Source organism: Ceratina calcarata, unplaced genomic scaffold (assembly GCF_001652005.2).
Source record: "Ceratina calcarata isolate Rehan_Ccalc_2016 unplaced genomic scaffold, ASM165200v1 scaffold25, whole genome shotgun sequence".
In the NCBI taxonomy this organism is placed as follows: domain Eukaryota; kingdom Metazoa; phylum Arthropoda; class Insecta; order Hymenoptera; family Apidae; genus Ceratina; species Ceratina calcarata.
In genome coordinates, this window is record NW_017147017.1 from 826,787 (window position 1) to 851,929 (window position 25,143).

Below are 25,143 nucleotides of genomic sequence, written 5' to 3' on the forward strand. Positions count from 1 at the left end.
AATAATTCATTGAGGCTGCATGCTTTATGACGATTATGCTAATCCACGGTGAACCTGTTACCACCGCTTGCTTACACTATGCGTGCATGCAACTTGAATGGACGATGCAGCAATCGTAGGCGATCCTTCGCACGCGTCCACCCTTGCTCCCGCATTCCTCGTATACAAAATATTTGCATATCGGGTCAGTACGTTCGATCGTTTTCCGGTCGATAGCGAGTACGCGTAGAATTTGGAAAGAAATTTTCTCCGGTCGGAATTCACGTAGTCACGACAGGTGGATCCATTCCGAAAATGTGGAAACCGATGACCTACTCGATTCCCTTCTACCTCGTCGGCCCTTTTCTCTGTCCTTGACACAATGACCCCGTGGAAGAGATTCCTCCTTTTTAGTTCCATTAAAGTTGCGTCACAGCCAGCCGATATTTATCGCAGATGGAAAAAGCCTGTCAGCTTATCGTCAAGCGGCGAACGCGTCAGCCGTCGCGTAAGAGAGGCGAGAGAGTCCGCTTGAGTTACGCGAGATTTTTTGGTCAAAGTGGAACGCGTTCCACTTGGTTTCCATGGGCAGCCGGCGCAAACGAGATCCGAGCTCCAACCGCGATTTACGAGTCGCCACGATGAGGCATTGCTCAATCGTTCGCGACGGTATCGAGCGGAATGTAACCGGCACGCGCGTAAATCGAGGTATACACACTCGTGCCCCGTGTCTATTTTCCCACTGGCTGGTTTTTTCCTACCGAAAGGCGATGCACCGACCCACCGATACACTTTTCTCACGCGAGCAAGTCTTTTCCACGGTAACTTATTAACTCGCGGCCGACGGCTAATTACGTCAGACGTTGAGGAAAATATTGCGTCGCGAGAACCGACTACCGACCGTCCACCGTTATTTCCAACGATTTTTCTTTCCGACTGCTAATGAATAGCAGAACCGCTGTTCGTGACACGAGGATGATTGCGCTGGAAAATTAGTGGATTCGTCTCCCCCCCCCCTCGATCTTCTGCCAGAATTTCGTTTTAACCTGTGGAGCCCACAGTGTAGACCGTTTATTTCTGCTAGCCGTTTCCTGTTTCGGTACCGATCACGATCGTTTTCTTGAAAATTATTCATCGTTACCGAGAGCGCAGGCTCTTGTCGAAGAGTTTTTTTTATACGTTAAAAATAGTGTCTTTACATAATCATCTGTAAGTTCATTAATCATGTACATGCTACACCCTGTTTACCTCAAACGTATTCCTCTCTGCGATGTCTTTGAGAAATTTGAAAGGAAATGAAGCTATCTGGTAATAAAAAAAAAGAATCCACTTGTGGTATCAGTTTAAAAAATGATACACAGTTTATGCCATCAGATTATTTGAAACGTAAGAATTGAACACGGTTAACTCGTTATCTTGGCAAGAACAGCAGTTGACCGAACGCGTATATAAAGCTCGTAACAAAGTGTTTGGGGTTGTTGAAGTTCTCGCGTTCATTCGCGCGATTCCTTTTTTCCGTCGAGCAACCGGTTGGCAAAACGAGCCGAGAGGATGATATCTTTCCCGTTTAGCCGTGGCAGACGAAACGTCGTCGAGGCGTGGGAGGATGGCCTGTCCGCGACTATTCTAAACTCGGAACGGACCCGGAAACCGGAGCCTGGAAAGCCTGGACCGTTTCTTATCGCGTTCCAGCCGGCCTTTATTAGCGTTGCTAGTTATCCAAGACTATCTAATAAATTGTTGGACGCGAGTGCGTGTGTGCGTTTACGGTTAGAATCGCTCCGTTCCCGAAGGCTGTTCGCGTGGCTTCTGTAGACTTTGCAGTTTCTCGAGTATAATTTCGTTCAGAAATCCGATGATTGAAAAATTGATCCGCAAACGTATCGTCGGAAGATTCGATGTGTCTCGTCGAAACTAGAATGATGAAAAAACCGTTGGCAGTTTTGGTAGGTGAAAAGGGTTGGAAAGGTCGCATTCATCGAATCGAAGAATGATCGATATGCATATACTTTGTCGGACATTTACGGTTGGACCCTCGTTTGAATAACAGTAGAAGGAAATTTTCCTAAACGCTTCCGCAGGTCGAGTTGCATAATAAAAGAAACGCATTAACTCTGGCCGATACACGCCTCGAGCTCGCGAGTGCACCATCGCCGAATCTTCGGGGTGTTCGCCTCTTGATCGGTTACCTGCTCTACCTGCTCTCCCTTTGACATCGCTCGGGGTGCGATTAGCGATGGGTTCGAATTTCGAGGCTGCAACCCCTTCCTTTCCGGGACAGAATTAGGCTGCATTCGAAGCAACGAAACTGATTTGCATTTTTTTGGTTAAGTACGAACGATGCGAGACGTGCAACGTTCGAAAATAAGTTGGGATCGTCTGGAACGTCACGTATACCTTCCGATTCTGATCGAAGAGAAATGGAACGGTCGGATGTCTCGCTTTCGGGGAATCGAGTATCTTCTATTGACAGAACCGTGCACCTTTGTAACAGGTCGTGCGCACCTGGAGGAAGCCTTCAGGTGAACGTAACGTGTAGATTTTTACCGAAGGACAGTTAAGCGTGTAAAAGTGGCGAACACTCGAAAGACAGTTTTCACCCTCTCTCGACCTAAACTCATTTGCTTTTGGCTTCTGGCGTTAAACGAAGCTATTCATCGAACGTCCGTCCGTTCGTTCGGTGGCGTGTGCAAACACAGAAGCGAATAGACGCGGAATCTAATGGAGGAGGAGCAGGCTCGTGCGTTCACGAATTTTCTGTGGCGTACAGTCGCGCGGAATCCAGAGACGGCGCTCGCTGCTGTTTGTGTTTGAGAAGTAAATTACAATAATTGAATAGACCACTAATTCCCCCTTTAGTTTACCGTCTAGCTCCCTCCGTTATTCTCATCTTTTCTCCACGCGTTCTCCCATCCCTTCTGTACACACAGTCTGTTACAGTCCTCCGTTACAACGTCCAAATTAAATTCAAACATGTGCAACAAATTTCCCTTAACATTCTTAAACGAAGATGTTCAATATTAATTAATAGAAGGATGCACGGGTTGAAATTTGACAATGTTGGGTAACGACGAAGCGTGATTGCGAACGCGTGGATGAGTTGCGTAGCGAGCGGGTACGTTCCGAGCACGATTTTCCTTGGAGCGGACAAAGTGGAACGAGCGAGTGTTTTGAAAGACCGGCCTAGGATTTCCGAAGGATTTATTTCAAGAAGCCGTGCGGTGACCAGTGGCTTATAACCGGACGCAACGTTAGATATACGAGGTAACGACGCAGATAGAAAAAAAAAACCAGAGCCAGGAATGTCACCTGTTTGTGCAAGTATCGACTGCAGCTACGTATATATCCCATTGCGACGCGATAAAATCGAGCTTAAAAGCAAAACAGGATATTACTTAAGCGCGAAAATATTTTGTCTTGGGAAACGCGCACCTGTCGATCCGCGATTGATTTATAATATCAGATGTTCTACGCTTCGGAGTATACTGCCTGTAACGTTACGCAACTCGCGAACGATCGAGCGAGTGATCGGAATAGTTTTCCGAATTCCCGAATTAATCGCTACTACCGTGAACATCGTTTGCGAGCGATTATCGGTTTACGAGCTCGTAAAAGTATTAACACGCATCGAAGTCGTAACCGATAAAATATGTCTTTTTAAATGAACTGCCGGCCGTGATCGCCGCGACTGATAAAACGGTCTACACATTATCCGCGTTAATTGTACAGCTTCGCGGAGGGTAAAATCAAGTTAGGGTTTTTACTTTTCTCAATTAAGTTTATCTGATTCTTTTACGAGACCGCGCTATACATTGTATCACACTCTACCATACGAACATCAACCATTTGTAATTGAAAATCAACGAAGTATGAAACGTCGATCGGAGCAAAGAAGGCCAAGTTTCCTGCGTAGTTCTAAGTTGTTCTTTCGCGCGCGCGCTCTGTACATACGAAGCCGCGAGCAAAGGTGAACCGAGACGTATTTGTGGAAGAAGCGAAACCGAGAATGAGAAGGAGAGGAGAAACGGCAGCGGGAGGATAGGATGAGGTCGAGACGCGCGATGCTCGACACACAAAACGTCCCCAGCTTCGCCATTACAGCTGAGATTCGTTCTGGCTTCCAAGTATTCGTCGTTCGTTTGCTCCTCTCGCCGGACACCGAGTTAAGGCCCCGGGTCCAGTCCAGAGGGGACTTCGAATACCGGGAATTTCGGCTAGATCGGATAGGCCAACGGGACGGAGGTACCGTTGCCCTTTCCGAATCAAGGTCACATTTTCCTGCTCGCTAACTCTGTCGTTTTGTACTTCAAGTTAGAATCATTTTATAGAAACAATTATCAGTTTTCGATCCGACGAGCTAAAATACGATTGCAAGTGAGCGAGGCTAGTCACGTTGCGTCGCGATCAAGATGCCGCTAACTGGATAAACAGGAAGGCGAGGCGAGGAAAGATCGAAGGACTCGAACGATCTCGAGGCGTCCTCGCGTGAAAAGTTAGCCGGGAACGCCGAGGAGATCGAGTTTAGCAGGATTTTGGCGGCGATGTGTAGGGGTCCGGAATAGCGCCGGGGAATGCTCGCGGCTAGAGGCGAGGCCTTTTCGGGCCCGGTCCCCGGAGTACTGGTGACTGGCGATTATAAAGAACAGTAAAAAAAAGAGAAACGAGAGAGGAGACACAAACCGACGGCGAACGAGAGAAAGAGGAGAGGAACGGTGGTATAGGCATCGTTGTTGGCTGCGTTTAAAAAACCAGTTGTGCGAGCCGAGCCGACAGCGACGGGCCCATCGAGAAAACCGGCGAGGAAGACGCGTGGGCCGAACGACTCCTATAAGGACCGCGCTTTCGAGCCACGTTCACAGTCTCTACAGTTTGTTTTCTGCTTGGATATCACTGTTTGTGCAGGGCAGAGAATCTTAACAACCCCTTGGTTACACACGCTAACGAAAGGGTTGAATCGGATCTAATATCATTCGACCAGATCGCCCAGAACCACAATACGAGGACGTTTATTCCTTGCTACATATACTTAAATGAAAATGCAATGCTCGAATGCAAGATCTCGCAAAGGACCGAGGAGTCTTTTGTAAGAAATTGTGAAGGGATGATTCGCAAACGTGAAGGGGTCTATGACGTCACTGGTTACTCGCGAGATGCAACAAAAATTATGTAAATGTGATGCAAATCCCGGATCGACGCGTGACGCTAATCCACGTCACAATATTGAAGGTAATTGGTCGAAGGTGTTCGCCCTCCTTTCTTCGTGCTCTCTTTTTTATTCAGAAATCCATGAGAACGGAAGCCTCCTCGGTCGTTAAATTTTTACGACAGAGAGGCTCGTATAGCTAAACGTAAAGCGCTAATAAGTATTTTCATATCAATTCTATTGTAGGATTATCGTAAAACTTGTACCAATGCAACATTTGAAATGTTTAGATATCCATCGTAGAAGATTGCTGTTTCTCGTTCGCATTGAGACCGAAGCGTAGGAAGAGATACATATTTCGATTCTGTGTTAATGTAAAAAAAGGCAGAAGCGCGTTGTCCCGTCGCCTCCGTAGTCGATTATCTCGAAAGATCGTCCTTCGTGTTCGCTGCTTATCGATCCTCGTACGGATCCCGTGTTACGGTAGGAGAGGGGGACGGGCAGGGGTTCATTCATGCCGCCGCGGAAGAAGAATTATCTCAGTCGGGGCCCGTTATCTCCTCGACGTACGTGCGTGTACGTAGCCGTACCGCGGACCACTCTTCGGGTAGTCACGAACCCGAAAGAGATACCGCGATTCCGAGCAGGAGAGTGGCGCTCTGGCCGGCCGACAAGACGAAGAGCGCGAGTGAGAGGAGATCACGGTTTGTTCGTGGGGGTTGATGAATGACGGGCGGTTAGCCACGACCACGCTAAAGTTATCTGGGTAATCTGAGGAGGCGAGGTCCCACTGTCTTACGAGGAGTTTTATTATGGTGTTTCTACTCCTTGTGGCAAGGGCGAGGTCAGCCAGGCTGAAAACGAGACTGGGTCAGTCCCCGGTTGCATCAGAGATGGCGAACTTTCCTCTCAAACTGTCGGCTTCAACCTCCCAGGCCTTGACCCACTTATTAGACGTCACCTGTCGTTCCGACCGATCTCTGCGCTTCGTGTTTGATGTCATAGCGACATCTGAGGGCGCGAGAATTGGAGCGCGGTTCTTTTTTCACCCTTAAATATCGGTAACCCCGGGCCTGAGAAAGAGTGACGGTCCCGTGCATCTTCCCGCTCCATCTGTCTCCGCCGGTAAGGGGATTCGTCGCGAAAACGGACCCGAAAGGTCCCCACGAAAGGGTGGGCCTCCTTTTCGAGTTGCCTTACCGACCGCGATCGTTATCCCGAAATCTTTCCCCGACCATCGCACGGCGGTCGAAAAGGGTTAAAGGATGCTGCATCCCGAGACACGTTTTAGCGACGTGTTTACCAGACGTTATAGAAAAATAACGCTACCAAAAATGCAACAGAATTCCTCGAAACAAACAATTATCGCTATATTACTCTTGGCGACACTTCATGCATTCTCCGGCATTACCATAATTCTGATTACCGTTTACGCGAACAGCAATGATCTCTCATAATAACCATAATCACACGTCTATCCCTGATTTTCGTTCCGGTGTTTCTCTGCACGGAGAGATAGATCATCCCCCCTGGTTCTGGATTTACGAGGAATCGATGAACCGTTACCAAGAGACCGCTAATAGGCTGCAATTATCTGGCGGCGAAACATTATTATTTCCCGGAGTAACGCCTCGAGTCTTTTCGAGAATTCACGACGATTTCGTCGCGTGATCGGGCACGCGCCAGTCGAGGAAGGGGACCAGACGTTCTAACTGACCGTGGGTCAAATCTTCCTGCAGGGGTCGGCGCCAGACTAACAGTGACCTTTTTCAAAGTCGTTTTCGATAACACGCAACCTCCACCCTCTCCTTTCGTCTCACGAATTTATTTTCGGGATGCTGCCAATTAATCGTGCCATTTATTCACAAATTATAGTATGTTTAATTGCTGTTTTTCATTCGGGTAGTTAATATAGGAGCAATTATGAAACTCCAGCTGAAAAATGACGAGGCCAAGCTTTCACTTGAAATTTACATGTCCGCAATGGTAAAGCGAGTTAACCAGATCGAGTATGGTTTGGTTTTTGCGCGGGGACATCGGCGAAGACTCGAAGGTTGTCGAGCATCCGATGGATCCGTGTTCCCTGACTGGTCGGATGCGAAACGAAACGGAGCAAAAAAGAAACCGCGTAACGGGCGACGTTGCACGCGTTCGCTTAGGAGGGACGACCGGAAAAAGCATGAAAAAAAGGAAAATCCCAGTGGCTCGTCACGACTCTTTTCCTCCATTCCTTTTTGTATCATTAACTCGTATGCACAGTTAGAAGTATCGATTTAACGTGGACTTCGTGCGGCAAAATTTGTACTATCAATGATGCTGCCGGATTCGGTGAACATTTGTGCTACCAAAGGCCTTGCGAGATTTGACCAAAATTACTAACCCTGATTGAACGGATTTTTTTTGGAAGAATCGACGCGAGATTCGACGAAGGACTGAAGAAAATGGATACACGCAGAGTACGAGCGCGCGTATGCAACCACCATACGCGCTTGCTGTACGCTTGCAGATACGCCATTCACCAGACCCTATGAATGAACCACGGAGGAACGCGCGATGGCAACTTTATAGTTGTAACGCGACCAGCCAGAGCCGCGCCAAAAGAAGGAGAAAGAGACGCTAGACGGAGACCGCGCAGCATCGTCCGCGGATCCTCTCGCGAGAGATAGTCAGTCTCCGGGAGGAGGGAGTAAATCGCGGAGAAGGGAAGATTGCGTGGACGTGAAATGTATGCACGCGCACGCCAATCCTCCGAGTGGTTCTCGCATTGTATTATTATTCAATAGCGATAGAGTAATTGATCCCGAGACTCCCAGCGAGAATTATATCCGTTTGTGTACGCGTACTCGAGGAAACGAACGATAGGCGTGAGCAAGAGGGGAAATCTGCTCGTTTAATGAGTTTGATATGGAAGGGACGTCCCTGGCCGTAATCTTCATTATTCACGCGATGTCTCGACGGCTCGCCGCGGTTAAATCGTTCCCCCCCGATATCGATCCACGAGACTCTTTGATAAATCCGCTGACCATCCGTTCCGCCTTCTACTTTCTTACCGCACCTGTAACCGTACCATGTTAAATGTATCGACTACTGTAACTCTTGTACCGAATCAATTATGAATTTCAATTAATTATATCAAATTGATTCAGACGAAGAAACACTCTGTCTGTGCTATCGTTGAGATCACCTGCCTTTCGAATCGGGAGAGCGAAAAAATTGCATAACTCGGAGGAAACGAGCTTGGTTTTGAAGAACACGGGCATCGACATTTCGGTAAAAGTATCCTTCCCAATGATTTACCGCTAGAATTTCTGACCTTTAAATGCGAACAACTGGCTGGCTGGTGTCCGCGCGTTCCCAAGCCCTGGGAGAGACCAGTTGTCACGTAATCGGGAGTATGGTTGTACGCTTTCGTCCCGATGCAGAATTGTCCATTGGAAGCGAAAGGTACGAAGGATACAGGTCGGGGCATGTATATTATTGTGTATTTGTCAGGCCGCGGCGAGAGACTGGGGCCTCCCATACCGAGTCCTCGCCTTCTGCGCCTCCACCTTCGTTCCTCGCTTTTGCCACAACCTTTTCCACCCCTCGCTGCGTGTCGTACAACAACCTGCATTCCCGTAAGTATAATTCTCGCCGCGTTGTTTGTATGCACATGTAAATGCACGGGGTATTGTGTTTGCCATCGTGGTGTTCCGACACGAGGCGTTAAACGCCAGCACTGACACGAATTCGAAACTATAAAACCGTCTTGGCAGCGAGTACTTTCTCGTGTTTTTCTTTTTCAGCCGAAACGATTCCTTCAGAGATTCGTCAATGCTTTTAGAAGTTCCTGCTTCTTTTTTTCTGTCATCCGTAAAATCAAAGGAGGTGGCGTTATTCGAAGACGAAAGGGGTGAATCCGAATTCTGTTAACCGTGTAAACCGATGCAAATATCGAATTCCTGGTAACGATATCGGTGGACCGCCACGAGCCCGGGCTGCAGCCAGCAGGGTCTCTTGTGAAGCGGACTTAACACCAGCCACGTTGCCAGCTGAACCATCCCGGGGCCCGACAACAGGAATGCCGTGTGTTAAAATGCCTTCTGCGGTTCTCTGTGTGTTCACGAACCCGTGTGCGTGCCTCGAGTGAGTAGGATGCGTAAAACGTGCGTCTGCGTTCTCTCCCCGTGCCTCGGGCCCAGCATCACCTGTCTTCCCTCTTCGCCCTGCCTCGCCCTTCCACCTAACTCTTCCTTTCCCTTTTCTCTCCCATCTCTGACCCCCTTCGCGGACCCCTAGCTCTCTCTTTCGTTCTTCGTCCAAGAAAGATGATAAAAAAATCCAGGAGACTAGTTCGATTTCGGATCTTCGATTTAGAAACGCACCTCTCCCTGATGCATCAAGTTTTTTTTTATCAATTTTGTGGACATGGAGTAAAAAATGTCCAGTGCCGCAAGACAAGTTGCATTGTACCAACTTTACAAGACTTTTTTAATCATTGGACGTTGCGGTGGTAGCTCAGCGTGGAATCTGGATTACGCGCGCGCAGAGATCTCCTCAATTTCCGGTGGCCGGTCGTTAAGTAATTCCTGCGTTGAATTCCGCCGTCAGCGGACGTTCTTTACGCGCTAACGAAGCGATATTAATTTCAATGGAACTAGACGTCGGAATTCGCGAATGCCAACCGGTTGATACCCACTTTCCGTTCGATTATCCGTTTTTCAGTCCAAACGAGAGTCCTCGTAAAAAGACTGTGTAATTAATAGACGCGGAAAGAAAGAGGTCAGAAGACGAATGTCTCTCGAGGGGACACGCACGTGGCAATTTTTCAGAAGTCACATTATGAAAATTCTAAAGTCTTCGGGCATACGCTCCGCGGGAGAGGGGGAGGGAGGCATGAACGAGGATTTCGTGGCAGGCGCGTGCTTGCGTTTACGGTGGTTGCGGTTTTGCGGTTTGTACGACAGGCGTCATCGTTTCTCTTGCCTACCGTTCACGCCCGCACCTGAATCATTTCTAACGCAACCAACGTGTAAGAACATTGTTAATAGAGAGATGAGGCAGGGTAATAATTTTAAATAGTCTTTCGATCGATTTCAAAAACATTTCAATCACTTTCAAAATATGCTTCAAAAGAGACACAAGATGCAAGATGATAAAATTCATCTCTGTGTCGTAACTTGATTATTGCATTCTTTTTTATGGTGTTTTAACGATGCATCCTTGGGTTGATCTGTAAGATTCTAGTAACGCTAGCTCGTCCTATTCTGAATGTTAAGAGCTGGCGCGTTTAATTTCCTTTTTTCGTGGCGGTGCACCTTCAGAGGCCTGCACCTACTCCTTGGGGCCCGTTTCAGCTAAACGTGGCCCGCAGGGGCCCGGGCCCTTGCTTTTACCCTTGACCGATCTCCCTTCGGACGCGTCTTCCTTCACAGTGCTGGACCTACTCCGTTTCGCACCCTATCTATAGTTTTACTTGGAACGACTCGCGGGTGCGCGAGGTATCCAAAGGTTAAATCGCATTACTGTCATCGATGAGTCACAGCAATTTATTATAGTTATTATACCAGTGGCGCGCGATTATGGTTTCGCGAAGAAGTAGCGGAACTACCGCGCCTTTCACTTATCCGCGTAATAGGCACCGATCGACGGTGTCGTCGCGTACACGCAAGTTTCGTAGGGATCTCTCTGTACGTACTATACTTGCGTCTGCGGAGGAGAAGAGGGAGAGAGAGACAGGGGCCCTCGACCTCGGGAACACTGTTACGTGTCAGGTACCATAGCCGTACGCGTGAATAAGTTATGGTCGGTCTGCCATATCCAAGAGGCAGCACGCGTGCATCAGCCTCGGTCCACGCTTCTCTCTCCGAAGAACGTCGTGTTTCCTAGTATCCAAGGCGTTAACCTTGTGTAGAACCGACTGCGCCTTCGAACTCCAGACTCGACGTTCCCTCGAGCCGTCTTCTTCTAGGCGTGTACCGTTGTCTTCACGGTGTCGCGACGATTACGAAATCGTCGAACGAATAAGGAGACGGTAACGCAACCGCGGCTGCCGAATAGTCGAGACTTGGTGACGTGTAGATACAATAATGGGGTTGAAACTTTGTTTCTACTGTTTTTTGCTGCGAACGGTTCAGCGAAATAAAAGAGTCGAGGGTGTTCCAAGGATTGGTCATCGCGAACGGTGGCGCGAGTTATTTTCTCCGTGGACGTAATTCACGTCGGAGGGGTGAGGCCCTCTGGCCAGCATTGTCCTCCCGAGGCGCACCTTTGAGCTCCCGCATTCTACGTAGCGTCACTTTATAATATTTACAGCCCTCCGCCAAATTCCTTCCGCGCCGTTTTATCTTGGTGAACCAGGAGGGGGTGGGAGGAGGCTCTCGTTTCTGTGCCGCTTCCTCCGGGCCCCTACGAGCGGGTCCGATCGCGGCGGCCTTTGCTCGATTTTCTCCTCTCGCTCCTCTCAGAGAGAAGCGAATTTCGGGAACGAGCCAGGGAGCAGGAAAAGGAGAGGCGAGGGAGAGTTATACCGTGGACCTTCGGGCGAACGGAGAAGCGATCGTTGCATGCGTCTTCTATTTGTTAGGAGGGCGGAGGGGCCTCGTCGGCTCGTAACCGCGGCCTCTTATAAGCACCCGATGGGGGCCCCCAATCGGACACATGAAAGCCAAAAAGCCGAAAGTTGTCGTTGATCTAGTGCTCCACCGGCCGCTTAACTAGGGCCCGATACCTTCGGATAAGGGCCCAACGGGGACCCATCGACGTTTTCGAACCCGCCGTCATCTATTATATCCGCCAACCACCCTTTATCGAGCGAATCCCGCCGACTATCGACTGCTACCATGATTCTTTCGCCAAGGGTGGATGCGTCACCGCCTTTGTTGCAAATTCTTCGATTCGAACGTTTTTCTCGGCTGAGAAAAATCGTTTAGGCTTCGAAGTAAGTTGGCAGCCAGCCGAGATTCAAAGGATCGTGTTGCAACGATCTTCCTCAAGGCTTCTCGCGTGTCGTACAGGCGTCCCGTAGGCGTCGAGCGTTAAACGCATTCCAACTTAGAGGTTACCGCGTTGCGAAATCGCTTCGCGAGTGCTAACGCGAGCGTGAGCGTGTTGCGTCTAGTTAGCCGAGATTCGAGCGTCCTTGTCTCAAGTTCACCTAAGCATCGCCCAATAAGGAGGAGAGACTCGCTATCAAAATTTTTGAAGACAGAGGAACGTTGCACGGCCTGGTCGTGTTTGTAAAAATGTGAACACGTAATTCGTAGAGGATAATATATGGATAGTAGTCTTACACCAGAAGTGTCGACATCAAGATTTCTTTATCTTCTTTTTTTGCCAAGTGCCATATGCAAATCTCGGTTGTTTTCGGGTGGCGCAATTTCCGCGACGACAAAACCTGACGCCGAGACGTTACATTGCTTATCTACGATCCCTGGCGAACTATAATTTTCGTCGCGATTAATTATCTCGAACCGGTGAATTTATTCGCGAGGAGATGCTAGTAGAAAACGGAATTTCAAGCTGGCCATCAAGGCTGGCCTAGTCGTTCGAAAATGTCACCTGGCGTGCTAAAAACAAAAGACGTCGAGAACGAGAGAGGAAGAGAAAAAGAGAGAGAGAGAGAGAGAGACTAAGTGCCTGGGGATATTAACGCATGTGTGCACGTCTCTGCTCGTCCTGTCGCCGCGCTGCTTCGAACGAGGTCGCGTCTTCGGGCGAAAGTTCAATTTATGGCTCGAGGTTTAGGAAGAACAGTTTTGCCTTAAAATCTCGTCTCTCTCCGGCGATAATCGAAAGGTCGCCTCGTAGCGAGTGGCCAATTTCAGATGTTACATCCTCGATTTCTATCTTCGCCAAAATCTTGTTTCACGAACGTGCGGATCGAGGTGACCAAGTACTCGGAATCGTTTTCAACTGACAAGCAAACAGTAAGCGCAGGCAATAACGTGATTATAAATGCGCAGTCAGATTCGACGTTGATGCATCCACATGACGCACATTTCCGGCTGACACATTAAAATCTTTAATGATCGGACAGGTTATTAGACCATTCGATGACAAAGTATATTTTTATTGTGTAAAATCGCGAGGCCAGTGAATAATTTAGTCGTCTACTGAATAAAAATGCGTGGCCACCGACGAACGTTTATTCACATTGTCGAGTCGATCGCGGCCGCAATAATCGGTGAACGATATCGATTGTTGCACAGCAGCGTAGAAGTCGTTTCTATCTTCGCGAGGCTGTCCAGCTCCGTGGAAACGTTCAACGAGCAGTCGAAGCCTACCAAACGACTTCTACTTATTGCGTAATTCCGCGGTGACGAAGGCGAGCGAGATCGCGGCTCCAGACCATTTATATATATGTATATATGTATATATATATGTATATGTATACATAGAGAACTTATATGTACACACGTGTGTAGAGTGTAGACATAAAACACACGAGTGTGTATGTAACTACGCGTACATAGTATGTGCGCACGCGTACACGCGGCCAGCTTTTTTCCTGCTAGCTCGTTTTCCTTTTGCCGTTTTAAACGGCTCTTTCCGATCGACCTTTTTTGTAAATTCCTTGATTTTATGCAGCTACAAATTTTCAACAAATGAGCATCTGTTACAAATAGTGAACTTCCTCCCGAACAAGAAAATAAATGAATTAACGAGTTTTCCTAAGTTTTTAGAAAAAAGATTTCGGAATAGGAAGGAACAGGGTCGGTTGTGGTGAACTACATATTATTCCAACGCGAGTTTAGAAGAAAAAAGAGGCGAGAGGACTCGAAGGTATCAGAGTGTCTAAAACCGGTATAGCGTATCGGGGCGAAGGGGGCCAGATAAAAAAAAGAAGTAGGGACGAAATGAAACCTGAATTTTCGATCGGCGATCGTCGTAGATCGAGATAAAGAGTCGGAGGTAAACGGAAGCCGGGCGAAGGCGACACTGGTTCGTGGCCGGGCTTTCAGCCGAGAGCTGTTAAGAGTTGGGAGCGGCTTCGTGACAGAACTGGTCTTTTGGAGAACCTCTCGGACCTCCGAGGTCCTCGCAACACCATTTAATTTCGCGTTTCGTCGCGGCCAGATACGCGAGATTGGTCTCCGGACTGAACCCACCCGCTCCTTTCCTCGACCGATAATAAACGCTTTTTTCGCTATGTAAATTATGCAAAAGTTAACGCGTCGGCCGGTTCTAGGTTGACCGCTTCGTTACAAAACCATCCGTTCCTCTTTTTCTTGGCAATTTATGAGGAGCCGCGTTGCACCAAGTCACTTTTATACCGATCGTAAAATAATCATGCATATTCCATAAATGTGGAAGAGTCGATTGGTAAAAAGTGGCCAGTTATGCAATTCTAACCGCTTAATTTATTTATCTATTTTTACGAACATCGCGCGATCTCTGCGATTTCCGGTTGCGTTACTTATCGTTAGAATCGTTCAATTCCACATAAAAAATCATAAAACGTTTCATTGTCAGTAAAATGAAATGAGAAAAATTAAGAGATTATTCATGGAAGTATGAAAAACGTTGATTCGTCCATTCACACTGTCGGTCTCATCGGTTACGTTTTACTATATTCTAAGACTTATGAACGGGGGTGTACGTGTGCCGCGGCAAGGTCGGGCCGCATTAATAAAACAAACACAATGTACGACGCAATTCTGCATACAAGTAGGCTGTCCGTCCCCGAGGCGACGGTTTCTACGTACGATCGACAGCTACTATCTCGCAAGTGCCTCGCCAAAGTTGTCTCTCTATATCCTCGCGTCTTTTCACTCTCCACGGGACACCGCTTCTCACCTCCTCGAACTAGGATTCGCTCGAAACCTCGTAAAATGTAGCCTAACGGTAAACAAATCGTTCAGACGACGTACTAAATTTATTATTCGAGGGGACCGAATCGCAAATGAACGTTTTCGCGCAGTCGTGTCTTGCCACGCCGTCGTCGTCCCGTTTGGTTACCGGTTCCAATTAGCGCGACCATTTTTACTATGAAGCGACGAACATCCGGTAGGAGTCGTCCCGAAGTTGCACACAAACTGTCTTATCCACTTGCAATGGAGTTAACTTTTACTTTCAATTTCTAGTTTACAGAAGACCATGAAACGTTGTCGGCCTTCCATAGATTTGTTCTTTTTAGATTGCAGAATCTCTCCCTTTCTTTGTCGTAGACTAACCCTCTTCTTCCTATCTTGCATCTCTCTGGACGATCGCGAATCGATGATCGTGCCTCGAGCAACGAGTGTCACAAAATCTAGCGAGCCTCGTCGAATGTATTCGTTCCGTCTTGACACTATGCCCATTTACGCAATCGAGCGCGTTAAGTACGGAGTTCTGCAGTCCAGCGTACCTGAACGAGCTGCTCGTTAAGGTGTCTCTCCGTGGACACCGATGACGTCGTCGAATGGATATTGCGACACGTAGCGGCAGCTTGCATCGTGCTGGACATCCTTGACTACTCGCGCATACCGTAGGGAAAAAACCTTCTGTACATGCCATAGAAAAATCGTGCACCGATTCTTGCCTTCATCCAATATCCACTTGTTCATCCATCATTTGATTAATCATGCAAAAAGCGAACCAAGTTTTTTCGACATCACAGATAGAATGTGATCTACAGAATTATTGTCATTGTAACAGCTGAAGATTTTGTGGAACGAAGTGAAACAAGCGATGTTACTTGTATTTTTTCTTCTGCTTCTTTTAAAGTTCTGCGTCGCGCGATGATGTAGTCGTATGGAAGTTGCGACACGAGGAGCTACGTAGCTCGCACGGATGGCGGCCATCCTTGACAAGCTCTTGGCTCATTCCAACCACGGTAAAACTGTCCGTAGGTACGAGACCGCACACGCCCGACCGACCGACCGACCGACTGACTAACTCGACTGGATTGCCGTGTGGGTCGTCCGGTTGCCATTCATACAAAACGGATCCGCGGAAAAACCATAATTGCCTTGTCGTCTTCGTGCGCGATCGCTGCTTTTTCGTCTCGTTCGTTCGGGAACGAGGCAACTTTCGTGTAACGACTATACAAACTTCTTCCATCCTGCAGGAATTGTTTCCCGTTCTCGATTCGTAGAGAAACTTGTACGACTTCGATGAAGTTCGGTTGGGTTGGGTCACCTCGATTTTTTGATTCCTAACTTCTTCCTGGACCGGTGAAGCTAGTGGAATCTTACCAGCCTGTCGTAAATCTTGCAAGAAAGCTGATCTCGCTGACCCTGATTGGACAAACGCGTATGGAGGTTCGCTTAATTTTCGAGCAACGGAACACCCGGTGACAAGAATTATTGACCGCGTAGTCGAATATCGAAAAATTTCAGCCGACCGCTCCTCCTCGAGAACGGCGTTGACCTTTTTAGTTGCCTGCTTAGCTACTTTCTCCAAAAGATTCACGGGTCAACGAAATAGAGTTACAAGATAATCTACAGCTTCGATTTTATAGAAATTTAAAATGCGACGAAATCCGCTTGTATCGTACACTCGTATCGCATCGCTGTTGCTTAGCATTAAGAACAGTTGGATCATCATATATAAATCACGATGATTCCTGCGTTTGATTAGAGGATATTGTCCAACAATTTTCCATGACGAACCTTAGTCAATTAATGCATTCTTGCATTTTAGCAATTCACTTTAATGGAATCAGTAAGATTTGTCACTTGAAATGATCGATTTGTTTTACGATACATCGTAAGACTTAAGGGATGATACGGAACTGTGATACGCGACGATATAAGGACGAGCACATTTGGAAAAGAGGAAGGGTCGTTTTTTCGTGCAGACCAGGTGAAGAGCAACTAACCGTGTAACAGAGGTACGTAACGCGTGGAATATGCGTGTCTGATATAGCGGGGCGAGAGCCAATTATCCGACACGGTGGCAGAAAAACGGGCTGAAGAAGATCAGAGCCGAAGATAGAGAGCATCGAAGCAGGTGAAGAGCACGACCTTGCGTTTTCGTTAATGCGTCCCTTTTTCTTATAAAAATTGGGCGACACCAGGTGGAGGGTAACGGGAATCGAGAGCTGCACGCGGAACGAAGGTACGGATACCGGATAAAAAGAGTACGAGTGGCGCTTGTACGCGCTTTTGCGTATCGCGAACCGGTTAGATTTTTTCCCCTCCCGAGCTAATGTCACGTCAACGATTACAATTTTTTTCCTCGACTCTGTTGCAAGCGGAATGCGATAAAAATTCGATCGATCACGATAAACAAATAAAAAATTCCCTTAAACTTATCTCAATTTTTTTATAATTTGCTGCCAAAGAGATGGAGAAAAGATTGATAGGTGTTCGATTCGTCGTGGCTCGAATCGATTAGCATCGGGTCCTGGTGACGTATTAATTAAACGTTGTAAGAAAAACGGAGCAGGGCCACGATAGAGATCGGTAGCAGTAAGAAATTACCGCGACCGGTATGCCTCTCCGGTTGTACTCTGCATTTTGTACTCGGCGGACCTTTGACCGGGGCGCGCAGAATGCTGCATAAATTTAAACGGCACGTTTTATCGCGGCGAAACGAGTTCAGCCTCGCGGTGACATAGCGAGTGTTGGGCGTGTTACACGCGCGTGCGAGCGCCTTCCGACACCTGTGTTCTCCGGCTAATTCACCTATCGAGCCGCTTACACGCACTCAATATCGCACGACACCGTTCACTTCACGCAATGAACCAGTATCGTGCATTCCTGTAAAAAAAAAGTCAAGCCGCAGCCTGGATTGTCAGGCCTAATCACGGCACAGCGTTCGCACAATCGATTTTATCTTAGAAATAAGATCGAGAAGATTTAGAAGAATGTCTGTTCCTGATAAAAGCGTTACCGATACGCTTGAGAAGAAATCATTTGATTCTCTGTCTACTAATTAAGTTACTCGGTTCGGATATTTGAATATTTTTTATATCGCACAAAAAGTGATAAATTGAATCTGACGATAGATATTAATTATACAGAGTTAACAGTGGCGTAGTAATATGGCATCTAACCTTCGCATACGCGAGCGAGATCGATCGACGTAGCCGGCGCAATTTTGAACCGTAGGTATCAACGGCTTACACATTATCATATTGCTAATATCTATCTTGGACTCGGAACGACCGTATCTCCGCGTGTAATTGGTAGCGTTAGATGTAACGTTAGCAGAGCTACATAATTGGCATCGTTGGATATCGCCAACTCCGCAACCGACTATTACAGCACACCGTTTGGAATATCATTAACGCCCGTTAAGTAGCCAGCCCTGACTTTATATACATCTCCTTCCCATGGAAATCGTCCGGGTTCCTCTTAAATGCTTTCATTTATTATGTTCCCTCGCATGTTCTTTCCGATCCTCTCAAATTATCGACACTTCACTTGAGAAAATCATACGAAATGCAAACATCGGCGGTGTACAGCTTAATACGATATAAAGTTGCAAAATGATCGCGCGTTTGATGTACAATTGGTGCATAAATGAACGCCACAGCAAAATTTTACGTTCGCGTCCTGATCCTGCACGAGGTTCGGGATTACTCTGCGACAAGTAGTTGCGAGGGAGGAGAGGAGGCTGATATGCAGATGGTATGGTAATCGTAAGACGAACGCGAACCTGTCTCGCGTTGAAAAAATAACGAGGAGAGAGAAAAGGATCTGGAAGTCGCGGCGGAAATTTTCGAGATCGACGACTCGCAGTCGCCGATAGGCGAAAACAATGCGCAGTAAAAACTGCATTTGCACACCCGCGCGATGCTTCTCAGCTTCCATCGATCATAATCCTGTTATCCGGCAACAAGAATGCGATTTACGACTTGGTTCTTTTTTTGTTTGCGTGTTTATCGCGTTTCTGTTATTTTTCTTGCATACGACGCTCCACACAGATGGTGGCTAACGATAAATACTTATTAACCCGATCTCGTCTCGATTACCTATCGCGCCACGTTTATTATACGCGTATGATTTTCACGCGGTTTCTTTCCCAAAGCCGTACGTTAAGTCGCCGCTGCCGTGAAACTGGTTTCGGCTTACGTTGGCGTTTCTCGCGGTTGAAAGGACGAGCAGGTCGAAAAAAAGACAGTTTACGAAACGGGAAGGGCAGGTCGTGTCACATACCGGATTTTCCGGTATATCTAGACGTAACTAAGCGTGCTCGAGCGATCCGACACACAGGTACTTACGGGACAGGTACGCGGACCCGGTACGCCGGTGTGTGTACAAACGTGCTCGCGGGGCTTTTCGCGATACGCGTTTTGAATTAAGCGGCTCTTGTCCTCGCGCGAAATCTCGTGCGATCCGGGTGTCAACGGACACTCGACAGTCTCGACCTCGCGCAAGACCCGTTTTCACGAACTGAGAAATACTTGACACCAGTCGTTAACCCTTCACTTCGTTTCCAGATCGCACTTCGATACAGAATTTCACGGAATACAAATATTCCATCTTATTGCTTAATGAAATTTAGTGAAAAATTGAATGATCATGTTTTAAAAACGTCGTCAAATAATTTTCGATCGATAAATGAAACCAGGAGAGCGCCTATTTCGTTCCATGCTACGTAGGTATTAAAGGCCAAGAAAGGGTTAGTAGAAGCGATGAAGGATGATCGGGAAAATACGGTAGCAGTGTCGTACACACGCGAGCGATTCATTTGGAATCGGTTTGATTAACGAACGGGCAAACCGGACCATAAATAAAGTACTCGGCGCGCGCGTTACGTGACCGCGTCACGTGCAAATTGCGCATCGAGATACAACCGCGGTTAATAATGAATTTCTCGGTAGCGTATAAAAAAAGCGCCGTTTATTAATCGATCTCTAGTTGTAGGCGCGCTGTAATCTCAACCGCACTTTCGTTCTCGATTCAACGAGCAAGCATCATGCTTTCTTATTTAATGGGTCAGATTCGAATCGAAAACCCAATTAGAAAAAGAGTTGAAAAGTGCATGTCGACACACAAGTTCGAAGAGGATCCGCTGTTTTTCACGTCTGACGACCAGCGGATAGAGCTTAATCGGTGGATTAATTATTTATGAGGCGTGTTTCATTCATTCATTAAAGCTCCGGTACTCGAGATCATTATGACGTGATAATGTCTTAATTAACGATGGTTAATGAATCCCTATCGCGGGATCGCCTCGCTTTATAATGCAGGCGACCGACCGCCGCGGCGCGACGGCCTCTAAACGGCGAATTAACCCATGGTTAATAAACGAACCGAACGAAGGAGCACGTGCTCCCAGGATCAACCTCGTACAGGTTACGACCGAGACCCGCATATTTTCCCCATCGAGCTCGTCGTGAACGCGTTCACCTCCGGGTACCAATCGCGAAATCTAACCTGTCTCGTCTCTCTTTTATTTTCAGCCCCCAACGTCCCACGTGCTCAGGCTTTAACGAAACGTTCAGACTGAAACTTCGTCTTAGGGCCCGAGATCTGACTCGTTTCAAATATTAATTATACTGCGACTGGAATTAATGTTGTTTACAGGAAATCATAGTTCATTGATTAATTGAGATTCAGGATGATAGCCAGAGGTATTTGATATTTCATACCCTGCCGCAGTCAGCGTAACATTTCTGTAACGCTGCATTGAATGTTTCTATTTGATATTTGAAATGATACCGGAATGCAGAGAAGGAGTAAAAGCTAGGGAACGTGGTTCATTTAAATGGTTGCAAGGCGAGCTACACCGCATAGAACCAGTCGTACGCGTTTCACTAAAATGGTATCGCAAAGCACTTCATTAATTACTCGAGCTTCTTTAGCGCGCGAAACGGTATTAGTTATTTCGACGTGGCCGGGTTCTTGTTTGTTGCCGGCCTACTCGAGGGCATAATTAATAGCGGCAGACGCGAATGAAATCATCGTAAACGCGGCGTGACTGATTGCGCTAGGGTTACCGGGTATCGAACATTTCCAAGTCGGGAATGGAAGATTAATATTGGTCGTTCACGATTCACAAGACGTTCGTTCCCTCTTCTCAGTACGTACTAATTATTCCCTGATAGAATTAATTGATAGGACAATCGACAGGTTGAACTTTGAGAAAAAGATACGCACGTGTGATATTGAAAAGACGAGCTAATTGAAAATACACGCATATAATTACTGTCAGATAATTAATTGACAATCGGCAGATTGAATTTGAAAGAATCGATGCAGGCGCGTGAAATCAATTCTATCGACAATGAAAGGAAAAAAGGAGTTGTATCTCGATTCTCTCCTCGCTTCTGTTCCCCGCTCGATAATTCTATTATGTACGGTTTAATGTACAATTAACCGATCACTTAGGGCCTGACGTTACGCCGAGTCACGACGTCTTATTAAGGCTGTACCACCGGGTAGTCTCGACCACGCACGGCGCTATCTCAAACCGGAGCGGGCCTGAGCCACTTACCGTCTAGTCTATTAGACTCCGTTAACGATCCGTTTCTCTTTTGATTCGCGATTTCGTGGATAAATCTCGATTTACCATTTATGACTCTTCTCTAATAGCTATCGAATTTTATAAATTGTAGGCTCTCAAGTTTGTCTTGGTCAATACAGCTAGTAACAATGAAACTGAGTCAGTTCGGGCTTGTATCAGTTTCCCTTAGGGGGACAAAATTCAAAATGAGTAATAAGTCTACGTCTTGTTTTGCTCGATGCTTGATTTATGATCGATACTGTTGGTTTTTAACATAATTTTGACGCGTGTCGGAATGCCGTTTAATCCGGGGATTAAATATTAATGTGAGCGTTAAATAATAAATCGTCAGGATACCTATTTTATTATTTCATACTGTCGCTAAGATGACTACAAAAGAATGAATTCGGCAGAACACCCAAGTTCAAGTACGCCTCTGCGTCAGCATGACCTCTTGAACCATTTTTTATGACACTTTGGGCACAGGTCTATTTACCCTTAAAGAGGCCTGCATCGATGAGGTGTTCATCCTTTATCGTGTCTTGTAATTTTCTTATACATTGTGCAATTTCAATCGTAAAAATATATTTAGAAAGTAATACGATTGAAGAGTTTCAAGATCCTAACTACCTCGTTATACCTCGTAATTAAATAATTCACAAAAATTATTGTCAATCCGTCATGTAACAATGTTTGTTGAGGATTTCGTGCGAATTTCTTTGAGGCTAATTTATGAGTCGATAAAATTCGGCCCTTTGGTCCCTTGTCTCGATTCCTCTTTCTCTCCTGCCCCACCTGAAGACGACACGCCACACCATGTACTGTGTCCCTAACGGACCCACACCGATGATATTTCAGTGTTAATTGCACCCGGTATCTACCGGCTACGAACCCCTGACTTCTAATCTCGGGTTCATTAGGGACCCGAGCACCGAACTATTTTCAGATCCGGACGCACGAATGGTACCTTCGACATGGAACGAGGGACAAGATCGGAGAAGCGCGACCAACCGGTTGTTTCTTTGCGCTGACAAAAGCTATTCATCTATGTCTTTACCTCTGCAATTCAACTTCGCAACGCAACAAAATTGATTATTCCAAAAAATATTATGTATTGATTCATTATTAAATAAAGTATATATAGTGAATCTAGTGTGGCTCGAAGGAAGACGAGATCGAGAACCACGGACCCACTTCCAGTTTAATCGAAACGAACGCAACATCATACTTAATGCCAGAAACGCGTCGGAAGTCCCAATTAAACGGTTTATCTCAGCGTGTACTCGTCTCGATTGGCCTGGCCATCGATTACGTTCGACTCGGAATTCTTGCGGGACGCCCCCATTCGCTTTTATTTATTTTACCGGCCATGGGATTGCTCCGAGCTCTGGTAGCGATCGCGTGTCATTCGCGGCCAATTTACCGAAACGGCTGGTTCGTACGTTACGTACGGCGAGGCTCGCGTGGACGAGCGAACGTGTTGCATCGCGGTATCTTTAAATTAAGAGTAACAGACTTACCGCGATCACGGCATAAATCCGCTCCACGCTGAGCGAGATCCTCGTCTGATGATCCCGAACCATCACCTGTAACAATTTCATTTTATTCACTCCAGATTCAAACGATTAAAATGTATTTCTTTTAACATTTAAAAATTACAATATGTACAAACGAAGTACGTATATCTACGATCTTGAAAATGATTGTCTCTCTACGCTTTCTCAATTAGGGGCTAGCGAACATACTATCCGTGTCGTACCTGTTCTCTCGCTTTGCCCCGCGAAGGAGGACCATAGGTTTTCGGTTGCGAGAAACTGTCGCACGACGACACATAGAGTCGATAATGAGTACGTATTAGATACACATCGGCGAGGTTACTTATACTCTTCAGACGAGATCCTTGCGAATAAACGCGATATAAGGATCGATAAAGACGAGTGATTAATTCGTGAAATACCTTGAACCATCTGACCAACGATTATTTAAAGACTCTTGCCCCCTACAGTTTCATTGATAAATTGTGTCACAATGGAAACGTGATTGGCATTGACGTATTAATCTCATAATACGCGATACGAGAGCGTATCTTGGGAACGTATACCGGAGGAGGCTTTCACTTACTAATCGCGTGGAGCAGATCGAAACGACTTAGGGCTATTCGAGTGCTCCTCTCGATCGAATCGACTAAAAGGAAAAAGTATTATTCGTTGGATAGTGGGTTTTTGCGATCAGAGAATCTGTCCGGGATGGGCTCGTCCCGGAGGCGAGGGGATCGAGTTCTCGAGCGAGGCAACGATAAGCCTAGAGAAGCCGAGATTACGGTTCGCGGTATAAGTTTCTGTTTTTCTGGTTGTCGCGATACGCGAGGAACCAGTCGAGGAAGGTATATACATACGAGAAGAGCGAGTAGGAACGTCGCGCGCACGGCTACCGCCGGCTTGATTTATTGACAGGAAAATCTAGTCGTTGGCGTCTTGGTTCGGCTCGCCTCACCTGCATCTCCGGCTGCTTCTACTTGTCCTTCGCACGAAAAAGTGCGCGCTCCTTCATATTCACGAGTGAGGATCCTCGTTCGAACAGAGACAGAGGAGATTTCACCGAATCAACGACGAGCGGACGGGAAAGAAGTGTCGCTGCGAGGTAAAGAATCCTCGTCACTGACAGATCCCGAGTGTCCTTCGAGCGAGGAGATTTATTTTTATTCGCGATTTCCTAAAAACCAGCGCGAATTAACATTTCGAGGCGTTTCGGAATCCGGTAAAAAGATACCGGGCTACACGCGATTGCTTTCTGCCGCGAAGGTAGACTGCGGGGCGAGAGAGAGGACGGTACGAGTTAGACTCGACTCAAAACAAGTACAATTCCACTAATTCGATTCCTTATAATCCGATTAAGCTGGCTATTAGCGGAACCGTGGCGTCGCGTCGATTCCACGGTAGCCCCTGCATTCCCCACGGATGCGCGCCGCTAATGGATTTTTCAGATTGAGATACTGTCGCTGGTACCGCGTGCCGACCGCTCGATAGCGGTCGCGCAACGTGAAAGGCTAAACTGTTACGGTAGCTAAGCGACCTTCCCTTCAACTCGCCTAAACCCGAGTCTCGCGTACGGTATTCCATTCGACTTCGATATCGGAACGAAATATTTTTCGATAGCACTTTTTAAATGAGACGTCTCGTAATTAAAATTCAGAAGAGCACCATTGTGCTCGCTCGCGTATTGTATGGAACGATAGGAGAGAATACGAACGAATAGCTTTGGGACTCAATTCGTCGATTTGGCGCCGATTTAAACAAAGCAGGATGAAATCGAGAGAGGAGAGCAGGTTGCAAGGAAGGATCATCGGGCCGGATCAGAAGAGGACGCCGCCGTAGGCTACCGGTGTTGGGCAGCTGCAGGGCCGGGCCCAGTGGTCGGCTTTTTCTTTCGGGTGTCGATTCCCCGAGGCGAGAGACGCGATGGTTCGACGGTTTGCGACGAACGGAACCATGGGCCGAAAATCGTCTCCTGCGCTCGGCCCTCGTCTCACGTTCGGCTAGGGGCGAAAGCATTGAGATGCAGAGAGCGTTGGTGCTACCGTGCGATGGTCCCGATACCGCCTAATGGACCGTCCCCGCCCCCTTTTCCCTTCGCCCCCGACCACGATCTTTCTTCTCCGCCTC